This window comes from Branchiostoma floridae, chromosome 16 (genome assembly GCF_000003815.2).
Source record: "Branchiostoma floridae strain S238N-H82 chromosome 16, Bfl_VNyyK, whole genome shotgun sequence".
NCBI classification, from domain to species: domain Eukaryota; kingdom Metazoa; phylum Chordata; class Leptocardii; order Amphioxiformes; family Branchiostomatidae; genus Branchiostoma; species Branchiostoma floridae.
The window spans coordinates 6,538,365-6,548,928 of NC_049994.1; the positions used below are offsets into that span (position 1 = coordinate 6,538,365).

Below are 10,564 nucleotides of genomic sequence, written 5' to 3' on the forward strand. Positions count from 1 at the left end.
AAATTTGGTTTTTAATCATTCTATAACATTTATGTCATACATGTAACGTAAGGTTACCAGTTTACGTGCAGGACCAGTTTACGGTCACTTCAATGGGCGGTGCAGACTTCAAGGTGAATTGTGAAAAATAAAATTCTCTTCAGTAGGCAAGAAGTACGTCTATAGGATCTATGTGCATGTATCTTATTTATGATATATGTTTGCATCAAGCAAAGCAGCCGACTAAACAGTTGAAAAGCCTGCTAACAATTTAAATTGACGATTTATGATCGTAGAACACTGTTACAGATGGCCCGCTTTGATCGTAATTCTCAACCGCTAACTTCGTCCCCTCATTCTAAATCCTACAAACTCTATATCAATTGCAAAATCGTCTGAAACCAAACCTGCAGTTCTTATCTCAAGAATTCATGGTGATTTTATGTATGTTATCCAAAAGAAGTCTTAAAAACTAACACGAAAACAAATGACTGTCGTCGCCGAGCCGGTAGTTTTCGAACGCCATGTTGTACCACGTGACTATGCAGTTCATAGCTTGTGCATTGGAGGGCAGGGCAAAATCGCTAAGGGGCGCTGTTTTAGCCAAATTCATGTGGGGAGGGCACGGCACGAGGAAGCCAACGTATACTGAACGCGTTTCAAGGCCAATAACTATCTATACTCTTGATAAAAAACATATAAATGCGTCGTCGACGTCATGAGTACCATTGGGCAAGTTGTGGAACAGTATGGTGCTAGGAGTGGCGTTCTGTTGGGGCAAAGATGACCGACCGGTACGTTTAGCGGCGATGCAAAGTGCACGGCATGGCGTCGATGTAAACAATCATCCACCGTGTTATCTCAGTGAACTACTTGGGGAACTTTTTATGGGAAATGATCAATTACATCACCTTTAGACAAATAACCACAGGGAGAAACACCCAACTGACCGTAAATTGGTCACCCTGAAAGAATTTTTGGCTGCAGGCTTGTTTATTGAAGCAGCTCGCACGGCGATAAATCCAACTGAGAAGAAATATTATACCACACAGAAGTTGAGGCAGACCGACTAAGATATCTTCCAAAATGAGAGTTTTTTCATTTCTGCCTGCGCGATTTCCGTAAAACTGCGTTGTTAACAAATCGACCGTAAACTGGTAACCTTACGTTACCTGTGACGCGAAAACGTTCGATACGGGTGTTCCGGGCCATAACTTCTGTATCGCACAAGTTCGAAAGGCGTATCACATCGGCTTTCTTAGAGTAAATCGAATTATTTCGAGCGGGCCGAGTGTGGCACGGTTGGCAATTCGAATGCCTCATTCGGACGTGGAACACGACGGAACATTCGAGGGCACCAAATTTGTTCAACTTCTGGCGCATTTCGCATCAAAACATGGGTTTTCTCAGGTTGGTATGACATTGGATAGTATCCAAAATGAACAGATTCAAAGGTATATATGTAGTTTGCGGCCCACCACGTGTTTCTGTTGAGCCGATAAAATTGCTTTGTGTTGAGGATCTAGTGAAGCTTTAATGTATATTTGTATGAAAGTATGTAACATTTCGTCTTTGTTTAACTCACGTTTTTGGTACCTTATTCTGGGCCAGCAAATTCGATGGCGCCAAAACTTTTTGGGCGTGTGAGCTTCCGGGCGTTGGTGCGATGTTTTCTCCTAACGTCGGCAATAGATCGTTTTCATGTGACGTCACAGTCGCGTTCGAACGTTCGAACGGCCATGTTGGATGATAAGCTGCTCGATCTCCACACGACTGTGTGTTGCACGTGGTGGTACATGCATATGGAAAGAAGTTTTTTTGCTATACGGGCTGGTTGTTCGATGTGCTAACTGCGAGTTCCATGAACACAGGATACAGCGTACTCGCCGTTTCTATCTAACAACACAGTTATCCCTTTTTAACTCGATTGAATCACAGACTATTCTAGCGGCCTGCCAACATGGGTCCCCGTGCGAAGTTTGCTCATCTGTGATCAATTGTTACAAATTTAGTCGTTTTTTTTTTGTACGTAAAGACGTGTTTTTTTTTGAGAAAATAGTACTCTCCTACAAATTTAGTCGTTTTTTTTTGTACGTAAAGACGTGGTCATTTAGAAAATAGCACTCTCCTTTGGAGGAAAATAGTTTAAGAGTCATTTCATATGGCATACGGCCCATCTACATGTCGTTATTCTACTTATCTGCACAATGAGCATATACGTTTCCCACGTCAGGGGTTGAACTTTTACCTCAAGTCAAGTCAAGTGTAGTGACAGGTTAACCGGTTAGACAACATCTTCAGACAGGGTGTGACACGGGCAGGTCAGCACTGCAAGCTTAAAGATCTCTAACTTTGTCATCAACTTTGTCTCACAGGTGGGAATATATTTACTGTGTAGGTTCTAGTTGAAGAAATGAAGGTTGTCTTCTGTCGCAGTGAGCAGGGTTTGAAAAGCTTCATAGCATGCAAGTTATCACGCACACATATGCGTACCTATTATTGTAGAAAATATGTCACGACCAAACCTTAGCCTCAGGGAATTCTTCTGGTTTTCATAATGGCGATACGATCGAATGTTTATCTTGTTCTCAGTTTAGCGTATTGGGGGAGAATACAATAACGTTACGGTGTCGAGGTGATGTACAAGTTGGTGGGGTTAAGACGTTGTAGTCCAACTTTGTCGCAGTATGGTTTAAAATACGTAGTTTGGGTTGTTACATTTTGCACTAGACGTGTTTACAAAATCTCTCACTGGCTGGGTTTATTGAGGGGGACGGAAACTGTCGGGCTAGGAGAGCGTTTTTAGTCAGGCTATGGTTACTTACGAAGTAGTTGAGTCAGACAGTACCTCAGGCCGAAAGACAAGTCGTATTGAAGCTCATTGGGTGAACTACGCGAGTTCTCCAAATTACGTCGCGCCTTGTCAAACAACGTTGTAGTTGACTGAAGCACGCCGTAGCTCAGTCTTGACCGGAGTAGAAAACCATTCACACGGAGTCAGAGTTGGAGAAGCACCAAATCTTGCCCCTTGTGAGGCAAGTGGATAGTGAGGGCAGCTGGATACTGGGGTAGACTGTGTAACACAAACTCCGCTGTATAGGGCTGTAGCTAGTCTAGTCCTCCGTGCGCAGCCTATATGATAGGAGTGTACATAACGTTATATAGTCGCCCAGGGTAGCGGTAATAGATGTCCGGGTATTCAACCATCGGCAAGAGCGTTAGATCGTCAAATGCCTTTTCTCTGAAAGCATATGGATCAAGACCTATTATTGCAACTTTGCCCTGATATCTAGCCTTGGCTACATCACTATATCATTCACAGTACGGAGACAAAACAGCACACTTGAACCCGCCGCAAGTAACTTTGGTAGCGCCGTTCTCATCTATATATCCAGGTTATCATCCAACATGGCGCCCACGCGTGGCGAAGCGGTTTTCGAATGTTCTGTGAAAACGATCTATAGCATGTTCCGGACCCATTTTTCGTTGCGCTCGAGCGCGAACGGTTGCCTGGATAAGGATTAAGCCCTCGACCGACCGTGGAATAAGGATTAGGGAATCTTTCACACCTCTACCCATCAGAAATACACACCCACCCACACTGAGATGTGTATTCGTGTGTGTATTCCAGATCGACTAGTTAGGCATTCGTGTCAAGTACCACTAGAAACCAAAAAGTGGGCACAACTCTTACTTTCTGCTACTCTACACGATTGTTTTATCATAAAATGCGTTGCTATTGATTGTTTTTTATTTTGCACTGTGCGACATTCAAAGATCAACCTGTCTATCTCCCTATCTATCTACCTATCTCTCTCTCTCTATATATACATATTCTAGTATATATATATATAAATATATATATATATATATATATATATATAGTAGCAGTGTTTGTTATCTAATACTTCTAATACTGCCCTTAGAAAACACAGATGTCAATTGAAATATTTTATTTCTCTTCAAAAATAAAATATGTACATCCTTTGTACGTCATCTGACGGTGGTTATATAGCACTTAAATATCATACACTCATCCCACCTGGATGGCGGTTTTTGCTTTTCAGAACAGTAACAAACGTTTTCATATATGATATAAAGATATACATGTAGCACTTAGTTACTCCAAAGCAATGTTTCACTGTATGTACATACATGTACGTACATGACAAATATACTAACTTATTGCAACAAATATACTTACTCACTTACTCCGGAGCATACTCCAGAGCAGTGTTTGTACTCCGGAGCAGTATTTTTACTCCGGAGCAGTGTTTTTACTCCGGAGCAACACGTATAGTTACTCCAAAGCAATGTTTCACTGCATGTACATATAGATGATATATGTCCGTACGTACATGGCAAATATACATACTTACAACAAATATACATACTCACTTACTCCGGAGCAGTAAGTTTTTTTTTTTTACTCCGGAGCAGTTTTTCTTTTACTCCGGAGCAACACGTATAGCTACTCCAAAGCAATATTTCCCTGCATGTACGTATAGACGGTATAGGTTCTTACGTACATGACAAATGTACTTACTTATAACAAATATACTTACTCACATACTCCGGAGTCCTAGTTTGGCGATGGTTGGGAAAGCCACAGTCGCTTCTGTACGACGACGGTCTTTTTGTTGTGCAGACATGCAAATGTGCTCTTTGAATTAAGCTTTTTTTAGTTTCGTGAAACAAAATTGACTGAGTAAAAGTATGTATTTTGCTTGAGTATTTTATTTTATTTTATTTTTACCGTAGTTCTGACGTATTGATATCGCGTCAGTACTGCTAGGCCTAACACATTCCATGAATGTACTTGTAGGTGAAAGATGAAAGGAACCATGAAAGTCCTTCTCCTGTTGATCGTGTTGGTGACCATGGTGCCTGATGATGTTGTCGGCTACCCCAAATGTTTTTGCCCCCCAGACTGCTTGTGTGAAGTTGATGAGGACTTTAACCGAGCTGCACGAGAGCGCAAACCACGAGACCTGGCAGCAGGTACTACCACTATGGCATATGACAGATTATGAATATTGCTAACTGAAAAAAATATTTTATATATGTTTCGCGCGGTTAAAGGGAATATACATGGAGTACGCAGTGGGTATACTTAAGTTAACCCCCACCTGATTGCATGGAGGTTTTTCTTATTGTCCTACATGGTTTAATTAGTAGAATCGTATTATCCTATATTGTTTAATTAGTAGAATTACAAGATGTATTCTGTATTCTTCCTTTTTTTATTGTTAACCATACAAAAGTAACTGTACTTTTTTGGCGTGTCTATAAAGCTTGCATGTTATCTGACATGTATGAACAAAAAACAAGATGTTGACTGACTGAATCTTCTAGAAAAAATCGCTCTATAACAAACATCCTTTGACCCAATTTCTCCTGATATGACCATCCGTATGACGTAACAACGAAATCTGTCCTTACGCCAACTATTATATAAAACCGTTCTTTCTGGACTGAGCAAGTTCTGACCAAAACAGCAAAGCTTAGACTCTATTAGTACCTTTAAGTCATAAACACAAATGTCTCAAGATTGGGCCAAAATGTTCGTGGAAAAAAATATAGGATTGTCCAGAATTTTAGGTGGCACCTCAACTGTATTCCCATTGTGTGTCCTCTATTGCAAAACTCAACTCTGGCGTCTGCACTAAATATCAATTTGTTCATAGCCATGTCACAGTGGTCTGCCACTCTGGCACTCAGCCAAATTGCGAAATTTCTGTGCCTCCTGAGATATGAGTTTGACTTTGACCACTTGGCAGGAAAGTTGTGTTTATTCAGTCTATCGGTTCTTTGGAGGTGTATTGATTTAGCCTCATGCGTTGAAAAATCTAGCTGCATGAAAAGTTCACAACACACTTATCACGAAAAGCAGGGTTTACATAAGCAATAACAGGGATGTTTACGCCACATTTGCAATCAATTGTCAATTTTCTTTGAATAGGTTCTAACATCATGGGGAGCGTGCTAAATAATGTGTATATAAGCCATTTTTTTCGTGTTTTTGCAGATGTTGCTTCGATCAAGACAGTGAATGATGCATATGAAAACGGGGCCCCACAACGTCCTCTTTTCTGACATTGACGTGGATACAGCACACGCAGCAGTAAGTACTACGGAAATTTTTTTCGATATTATTTATCCCTGTCAAACAGCAGGAAATCGACATATTGAAGAATCCTGGGGCTCTAAATTTATAAACATTTTCCGTAGTAATTATAATACACCCGTTTACCTTTTTAACATTGCGGGAATTCAAAGGTTGACTGAACTTCGCAGATCACTGATCCGGGCCCTTCCAGTGAGTTGTGGGTGAATATTTCACCATAGCTCGACTGTCACTTCACAGTCGGGCGACCCTCTGGCGATCCAAAGCCGAAGTTCCACTTTTGTTTTCTCTAAAGTATGTATTATTTTGAAAAAAGACGACACAACTTTTACCAACTTTGTTTATTGACATCAATTTCATCTCTACCCTATTTAGATTGCTGTGTTAGCTAAGACTACTGATGCCGGATGGTGAGACATCACCAGTGCTACTTACCTGAGAGATCTTCTGCTTGCAGCCACAATCTCTGATTTACTAAATGAACGCTAGCGCACTCGCACAGCTTGTAGTTGCTAGACGATCAAGTAGAAATCCGCCCAGATCTCATTCTGAATGACTCCTTCCACAATTTAGCTCATTCGTTAACTGAGCACCCCGTTACAGCACAAAGCATTGGTCTAAACATTCGATGAGATTTTGACAACAAATTCTAAAAGAGCTTAAAGTTGTTCAAGAAATTGTATCTGAATGAGCCATATGATGTATGTGTCAGGAACACATACTAGAGTTAATAAACAATAAATAAACCTTGATTTCGGGATGAAAGGAGTTTAGCGGTGCCGATGTTTAGCCGAATAAAAAGTGCTTGCTATGCATGGTGAACATAGTTGATCTCAGTGTCTCTTTGTGACAATGAATACTGTAGCGGTTAATGTTGGCTAACAATATGATACAGAAAATAAATGTTCACTTCCCCTCCTCTGAGGGAGGCGCGCGTCAAGAGGACGGTCCATGAAACTGGAGTCACAAACGTCGAAAACAACATATGGGGTTTTCAACAATCAGCTCCTTCCCTAAACAAGGGACGCCTGCGCTTGTGGAAGGTGGACTAGAATTATATGACCTACTAAGAAAGGCATAGCTTTGCACGGTTAAACGAAATACATATCATTGGAGTGTGTAAAGAATGTGTGGTGACCTAATCACTAAGAGTTGCCATGATGCAGGCATAGAGTTTTGCATACTCAGCCGTTTCTTTGTAGCCATGGGACAGTAGTCAGACACTCAGCCAAATTGCGCAATTTCCGTGGCTCCTGAGTTTGACTTTGGCCACATGGCATGCATGTTGTGTTTATTCAGTCTATCAGTTCTTTAGAGGTGTATTTGTCTTGCCCCAAACGTCAAAAATCTATCTGCGTAGAAAGAACTCAACACACCTTTTTATCGCGACTAGTAGGTGGTGATGCGTGTGGTATGCTTGTACATATGTAACAACAGGAATGTTCTTGCCACTATTTTTATCACTGGTTAATTTTTTTAATACAGCTAGTATCTTTGGCTCATCAGACACTAATGGGGACGTGATCCTAAAAAAATGTGTATATCAGCACTATAAGTGTATTTCCATTGTGTCTACTGACTGCGCATCTCCACTATGACCTCTGCACTACATAGCCATTTGTTCGAAGCCATGGCACAGTTTTCCACTCTGCCAAATTGCGTAACTTCTGTGGCTCCTGAGGTAAGAGTTTGACTTCGGCCACTTGACACGCATGTTGTGTTTATTCAGTGTGTCGGTTCTTTTTCAGGTTAATGTATTGGTCTAACCTCAAATCTAGCTGGTTGTAAAGAACACAGCACACTTAAGGTGAAGGATAAGGCGACCCGGCATGCCAGTTACCAGTACGGCTTGTACAGAAGTAACAACAGTGATGTTCGTGCTGCCTTTGCCAATTTTCTTTCAAATGCAGCCTAGACATTAAAGGGGACCTGGTCCTGAAAAATCATGTATGTTTCAGCTATTTTTCATCTCTCGCGTTTTTTTTGCATGTGTAGCTTTGATTAAGACAGCGAATGAGGCAGACGAAAACGAGGCCCCAGAAACATCCTCTTTTCTGACATTGACGTGGATACAGCACACGAAATGTCTCGCCATCGGTTCTTTACAAATGTGCTTTATTACAGTAAATATACCTTCAATGCACCTTTGACCCTTTGCTGACGTCACACTTCCGTTCCGGATGTGTGACTTAGGCTCTATGTCATTTCAACTTGAGAAGGAACAGAGGACTGATCGAAAGCTTGTTGGTAAGCGCTTTATTTTGTGCACAGATAAATGGTCTTTAAATTGTAACATAATACCTTCAATGTGTCTAAAGAGATTACGGTTACGAGAGTTGGAAACCGTAGCGTTACTCCTATCTGGAAAATACTTTTCGTATCAGGCAATTATAAAATTTCTGTCACTTCAGCACGCATTGTATCATTGTCTTCTAGCATTAATCATTCCATAGTTAACAATAGGAGTAGCGGTCCCTGATAATTTCTGACGCATAACACCGTGAATGAGCAGGATCCTTACTTCTGCTTGGAGAATACCATTCCTAAGATTAGTCGGATCTTGTCTACGCTCCCAGGCTCAGCATGGCAGCTCTGTTTCAACAAACTGCCACGGTATAGCACAGTAAACATGAATGCACTCTTCATGAGGTGTAGACTCAAATATCAAGATGTACTTGAGATACACAGCAGGACTGGTCCGACCATTTTAAAGCTAAGGGCACAACCCGCCTTACGTGGTGTCTACGTTCCACAACTGGTGCTGGTAAACGGGCTGCTAACTTCAGCTCGGTCTTGCTGATGGGGCCTTGTGGATGGCTATAATTACCTCCATGAAATGTCATGGAATGGAGGTTATATTTTCTGTTATGTGTCTCTGTCTGTGTAGATGATTACTCAAGAACGGCTGGATGGATTGGTTTCATACTTGTTGTGTTGGTGGGGTGTGATAAAAGCTCGAATCGATGAGATTTTGGGAGCCGTATCTGTCGTTATAATCGATGTAATAATATCAGAAATCACCCCTATATTTGAGATATATTGGTACAGGCATCGTGCTTTATGTGTTTGTTAATGGGCTTAGCTCCAAGCAGATGGTGAGGTGACAGCTGTTTGGGGAACCCCGAGTTTTTTTAATATGATAATTAGTTTTATTTATGTCTGCTTAGGATATCATGGAGATGTGAAGCGTAAGTATAATTGTAAGAAGTTGAGGTACATTTAACGATAATGCTTAACAGGTATGGATGTCTCACATACTGTACTGCTGATTTGAGTGACATGGTGATTAAAATGCCATTAGGTCCTCTCATCTGGGTTGGGTGTCAGTTTTATTGGCGTTACAGATGTTCTGATTTTGTTACGATAAGGGACAGTTGTTAGTTGTCTCTTTCGTAGCCAATGGTACTTGTTTTTTAGCAGACGGGGTTGGCGCCAAGTATTCATCTTACAGTTGGTGTAGGGCTGTCAGAGGAAAGTGTGCATCTCGTTTTTGTACCGTGTGAACAGCTGATGTTATGACATATTGGTGGAAAATCAAATCACCATCGACTAAAGTTGGCCACATCCCTTCTTCTTTCTGAGTTTCCCAACTTCCTCCCACCACACAGCTCTGAGGCACATAGTCGAACCTCAATAATGCTGACAACCTTAGACATTTTAAATGCCAAACATCAAGCTTAAGGAACACCACGCTACCATACGCCGTCGACCTCTTAAACGCACATTACACAATTAAGTGTCACATTTTGATAATTACTAATCAGATGGACATCCTCTGTGTCATTAAATAAATACACCACTACTTTCCCATAACATTTATATTATATAACCATTACTCTCAAATACAACCGACTATAAACATACATACCATCCACAAAAAAAGCAATAAATATTTCATGGAGGTATGAGGTCCCCGAACTCTAGTTGTTACTTAATTTGAGGTGAGATATGGTCAGTGAGATAAGATCGTCCGTGTTGTGTTTAATAAGGTCACCTTATAGCGTTTGACGGTTCATTGCTTATGAAATCCTATACTGGTCTTCCCATAACTGTTGGTAGGCATAATTTGACAAGATGTTAATGTTTTGAAGGGATAATAGACAAGTAAGAGAAGACGTCCTAGTAACAAAGAGGTTTGATTAGAGGATGTAGTGCTAAAAGATGACAAAACAGGACAGCCCACGATACAGAGCTAGTGATGTCCATTTTTTTAAGAGCAATAAAGTTGGGTATCACCGGCTTATACATGGTTTAGCGGTTTCTGTGTTTGTTCAGGCCTAGTTGACAGATCAGAATAAATGTGTTTCTGATAACAAGAGCCACCCGTGAGAGAGGGCCACGAGGAAATAAGTACCACATGATCGCCTCCCCCTTCCACGGAGATGTAAACAAACCGCCACTGATTACTAGATACAGAACCACTCACACTTACAGAACAGAGCAGAACCACCGCGACGA

The 10,564-nt window shown here is 41.1% G+C and overlaps 1 long non-coding RNA gene across 2 annotated transcripts; it reads left to right on the plus strand.

Annotated features, from left to right (window-relative positions):
- Positions 1-2,155: 2,155 nt before the first annotated feature.
- Positions 2,156-6,932, plus strand: LOC118403883. Of its 2 annotated transcripts, none has more exons than XR_004829712.1 (4): positions 2,156-2,354; positions 4,805-4,980; positions 6,008-6,107; positions 6,482-6,932. It is a non-coding gene; the product is annotated as an uncharacterized LOC118403883 (long non-coding RNA). The 2 variants fall into 2 exon arrangements; XR_004829711.1 differs by having other exon boundaries at positions 6,008-6,103.
- The last annotated feature ends 3,632 nt before the right edge of the window (positions 6,933-10,564 follow it).